General features: G+C 40.1%; 1 non-coding gene across 1 annotated transcript; it reads right to left on the reverse strand.

The window, feature by feature from the left end:
• Positions 1–3,793: 3,793 nt before the first annotated feature.
• On the reverse strand, positions 3,794–3,900 carry LOC111724433. Its single transcript, XR_002772733.1, has one exon. It is a non-coding gene; the product is annotated as a U6 spliceosomal RNA (small nuclear RNA).
• Positions 3,901–5,512: the final 1,612 nt, after the last annotated feature.

The raw sequence follows: 5,512 nt of genomic DNA on the forward strand, positions 1-5,512 counted from the left end.
TAGGTCTCTGTAATTATGTAAGTTTGAGAAAAGAATTTCACTCTAGTCTGAAGTCTTCAGGAGCTAGGCCTACTAAGAAGGAAGGGTGATGGGGCTGGGAGAGGTCAGGCTGCTTAGGGCCCAGAAAGGTGCCACTACATAAAGCAATGGATAGGACTTTCACCTTTAATTTCTTCTCAGGCTCCAAGGGCAATTATTTTGGCAGAAAGAAGCTATAGAAGCAGACCCAGTAGAGGTGAGAGTAGTATCTATTAGAAGGTTTAAATACAGCTGAATTTCTTTCATTAGACCAGTGGTTCTCAAACTTTTGGTCTTGGAATCCCTTACATTTTTTAGTTATTGAAGACCCCAAAGAGATTTTATGTAGGTTATATCTATTGCTATTTGTCACATTAGAAATTAAAACTGAGAACATATAGGTCAGATGTGATGGCTCACGCCTATAATCCCAGCACTCCAGGAAGCCAAAGTAGGAGGATCACCTGAACTCAGAAGTTCAAGAACAGTGAGATCTTGCAAGAGCGAGATCACATCTCTATGAAAAACAGAAAAGAATTAGCCAGGTGTTGTGGCAGACGCCATAGTCCCTGCTACTCGGGAGGCTGAGGCAGGATGATTACTTAAACCCAGGAGTTTGAGGTTGCTATGAGCTAGGCTGATGCCACAGAATTCTAGCCCAGGCAACAGAATGAGACTCTGTCTCAAAATAAATAAATAAATAAAAATTTAAAACTTAGAAAATTTTAAAAAAATTCATTTTTAAAAAATAATAAATTTGCTACATGTTAACATGAATGACATACTTTTGGGAAAAATAAATATTTTCAAAAAATTAATTTAATGAAAGAATCTCATTTTTTTTCATATTTAGAAATCTTTCTAATGTTTGGCTTAATAGAAGACTGCAGCAACTCGTAGAAGCCTATGGCTAGGAGGAGTGAGAGTTATAAGAAATACCTGTATAGGGCAGTGCCTGTGGCTCAAAGGAGTAAGGCACCAGTCCCATATGCCATAGGTGGTGGGTTCAAACCCAGCCCCAGCCAAAAACTGCAAAAAAGAAGAAGAAATACCTGTATAGCTCAATAATGGAACGCCTTGGTGAAAAGGGCATAGAGAGGGATTTAGTTCTCCTAACAAGCATGAGAGCTCGTGAGAGGAGAGCATTGTTGAATTGGCAGTCTCTACACCTGTGGTGTTGAGAGGCACGAGATCAGCCCTATATTAGGCTGGAGGAGAAAGGCAGTCAGGAGCATGCGCATTCTATCACGGATGCGCTTACTCTGTGTCTCCTCTCATGCCTGCAGAACACCAGCACAGTGTCTCTCTGCTGAAGTTCACTGGGCTCTGCTAAAGACTAAGATCTGTCTTTCTAAGAAGACTGCTATACTCTAAGACACTCTCTCTCTCTCTCTCTCTCTCTCCTGCTAAATAGATAGCCCTCAGGCACCTAAGAGCAATTGTTCCTGAGCAAGGTAGCTTAGTGGTCCACATCGGGAACCTAGTTAAGCCCGCCGGAGACCTGGCCAGTCCTGGGCCCTGATAGAAGACATCACTTTGACATGTAGCAGAAGTACATTGTGCATATTTCCAATTTTTTCACCCAGAATATTAAAAAATATATTTGAGAACTGAGATTTAATAAAATTTTTGCTGCTTCATCATAGACATTATTAAGTTAAATTACCTCCTTCTTTAAAAAACAGCAAATGACTAGTGGTGAAGATTATGATGACTTATGCCAACCAGTTCAGTGCCCAAACCAATAGCAGTTTTACACACCATTGCTTTGGCACCATCAAATGTCAACCTAGTGAAAAGATCAAATAATATGTTAGCATATTGAAAATTGTTTTGACTTTGTGGACCCCTTGAAAGTGCCTCAGGGACCCTCATAGCATTTATAGACCACATTTTAAAAACTGCTGCTTTAGATGTTGCATAACAACGATCCTGGGAATTCAGAAAGGTGGCATGACCTTCTATCACCGGTGAGCACTACATAGAGCCAGAATACAGAAAAAATAGGTATTTTGTTTCTGTCTTAGAAGAGCAATTGTTTGCAGCAATGAGGACGGAAATTATTGACCTAAGTCGAGGACCTCGGGAATGGATAACCAAACACCATATGTTCTTAATAATAACTGGGAACTAATAGGTGACTTGGATACCCATGATCACAAAGTGAAATAGAGGATGTGATGTTGCCGTATAGGTCTCGCGGAAAAGCCATATCGTGGAGAATAAGCATGCTTATTGAAATTGTGTTTTAAATAAAGGTGATCATCTGCTCACTAAGGCAAAATGGTGAGCTTCTTTATTTGAGGTTGGTTTATATAGGGAATTTTGTAATGTGCACAATACAGCAATGACCTCATTGATCCATTTAAACATCATGTGACTACCTTGTGATTAGCTTCCGATAATCCACTCAACATACATCTTTTGACATAACCCTTTCAATATAACCCAATTTAACATAACTTAATGGAGAACATATTGTTAGCCATTATTTCTTTGTTCTTATCTGATGATGCCTGAGGCTATGGAAGAACAAGGTAGATTGAATACCTGCCCTTGCTGGCCTTGCTGTTTGGAGGCGATTACTTCGGATCTTTAAACAAGGCATAAAGAAACTTCTGGGGCATGCAGGAATTTGTGTGCAAACCTCTGCTCCCATGTAGAGCTTAAGTCAGGGAGGTTTTGCTGGAACCTTTTATTATGAATTTTCAGGCTGGACTTCTCAAAAGCCTTTCACGAGCCCAAGTTTCATCTGTGCCATTAGATACCTGTGCATTGGGTAAATTGGGTAAATTCCTCTTCTCTTGAGGTCCCCGAGCACATTTCCATTCCCGGACCCGTCAGCAAGTGACCTTCATTACTTACCACAGATCAGGAAAGGTTACTGATGGATATCTGGCCAGTTTTCCAAAGGGCTTTTTTATTGGCCTTATGAAGTCAACCTTAATTCTTTGATGTAGTCTGGACATCTCTGGAAATGCTATTCCAGCCAAAGTCTTGGTCATGTTAGGCCCACAACTAACCTGGCCACATGAGATTCTACCTCAGTTTCTCACAAGTATGCCTGCACAAAGTCTTTTCACTGTTCTCTCTCAAATGGCTTTTTTGGCCAGAGGCATATAGGCGTTTCACCTATAATGTGAGAAACTAAGAAGGGAGGAGGGAAGCAGGGTAGGGATGGGATAAAAACTTAAATATTGAGTACAATGAGCACTATTCTGTTGATGGGTACACCAAAAGCCCTGACTTAGCGATATATGTGTAAGGTATTCATGTAATAAAAACACTTGAACCCCATTAAATAATATTCTGAAATATATATTTAAAAAAAAAGAACAGCAATTGATGTAACTCCAAGAGGATAAAAACTTAAATAAAAGGTACTTCTAAGCAATGAGTTTCTTTTCAGAGAACAAAGGGAAAGGGCAAATGACCCCATTTTCACCCCTTTCCTCTGGCTACTTTTCACCACAGTTTAGTTCATCCTTTTTCCTTTTTTTTTTTTTTTTTGGCCAGGGCTGGGTTTGAACCTGCCATCTCCAGTATATGGGGCTGGCACCCTACTCCTTTGAGCTACAGGTGCCGCCCCTGAACTTTTTCTTCCTATCTCCTGAGAACTAGGAGAGTGGAGGAGGTAGAATATGGAAGACTGTACTTAAGTCAGAGTAGTAAGTTCAAATGCCAACAAGGGCACAGCAGTCTCTGTAAGTGAAGTGCTCTACTTAAAAGAATGTGAGTCCAGTGTTTCCAAATCTTAGTTTTTTTTCTTTTTTTCAAAAATATGGATTGCATCACGAATTTGCATGTCATCCTTGCACAGGGGCCATGCTAATCTTCTCTGTATCATTCCAATTTTAGTATATGTGCTGCTGAAGTGAGCATCCAAATCTTAGTTTTTAAAAAAAAAAAAAACCCAAAAATTCAGGTTTTCATTTAAATTTTAAAATGCTGCAAATATTTAAAAAGTGCTGATTTAGTATCTTTTGTAACAACCTGGATGGAACTGGAGATCACTGTTCTAAGTAAAATATTGTGACGATGGAAAAACAAACATCACATGTACCCAATACTAAGTTAGAACTAGTTGGCCAACACTTATGTGCACACATGGAAGTAAAACTCAATGGAAATCAAGTCAATGGGAGAGAGGAGGAAGGGATGGGTAAATTTACACCTAATGGGTACAACATATACTTTCTGGGTGAGGGGAACACTTACAACTTTGACTTAAAATGTACAAATGAAAATTATGTAACTAAAACATGTATGTCACCGTAATATTCTGAAATTAAAAACTGTTTAAAAAATGCTAACAATTAAATTTTTAGTTGTATGAAAACATCATGAGTCAAATAACATATACCAATAGCTTATGACCTCCTTTAGAAATTTTTTTAAAGATAGGGTCTCACACTGTCTTCCAGACTGGAATGCAGTGGCATGATCATAGCTCACTGTTAGCTTGAACTCCTTAGGTTCAAGCAATCTTCCTACTTCTGTCTCCCAAAATACTGGGATTACAGACATGAACCACAGAGCCTAGCCCTGTTTTAAATCACAAAGGAATTTGGACTAAATGAAACATCAACTAAAGTATGGAAGGACAGAAATCCTCACATATAACACTACCTAGCCACAAACCATCCCTTTTCATATTTTACCACATCTGGATCTGAGGCAATTTTGGATCTTAGGATTTTTTTTCTTTTTATTGCTTTTAGAGACAGAGTTTCACTCTGTTGCCTAGGCTCGAGTACAGAGACATGATCATAACTCACTGCAGCCTCAAACTCCTGGGTTCAAGCGATCCCCCTGAGTCACCATACACTGCACTTAACTGGATTTCTTTAACCTTGTCAAGGAATGATGGAACAAGTCATTCCATATCACACTGGAAATAATAATTTCAAAGACTATTTACATGGGTAGAACAGAACAAATTATCATCAAATTAAAGCTCATTTTAAGAAGAGAAAATTCAAGGGAGAAACAGCAGGCAATAAATAAAGTAATAGGTAATAAGAGAGCACCTGCTCTTTGCTAGACTGTACTGTACCTGACATGTTATTGGTTTGCTTGTTTACAGTCCTAGAGCAGGACTTTCTCTTTCCCGTTCAAATTTTGCCTGCCCCTAACATGCCTGGCACATATGTATAGAGTTGAAACATAGTGATACAGGACAAGTGGCATCCCAGCCAGCTCTGTGGCGTGGGGGAGGGGGGAGCGGATGGCTGCCTCACCTTGGCAGTGTTGGTGTGGTGTCAGCAAACAGAAGAACCAGCAGGCTGAAGGGGGGGGGGCACCCTGGCAGGAGGCGCCAGTATCCAGAGGGGCCAGACAACTGCTGGGGAGACACCAGCACCTTAGGTTTCCTTCCCCTTGCACTTACTGCTGAACAGGGAACACCCATTTTCTAGGCCTGGTCAATTTCATGTAAATCTCCTAGGCCTGGGAATGAAAGGGATTGTAGCCATTCACTTGGGTCCCAGACACT

Source organism: Otolemur garnettii, unplaced genomic scaffold, assembly GCF_000181295.1.
Source record: "Otolemur garnettii isolate 467f Iridium unplaced genomic scaffold, OtoGar3 scaffold00001, whole genome shotgun sequence".
Lineage (NCBI taxonomy): Eukaryota > Metazoa > Chordata > Mammalia > Primates > Galagidae > Otolemur > Otolemur garnettii.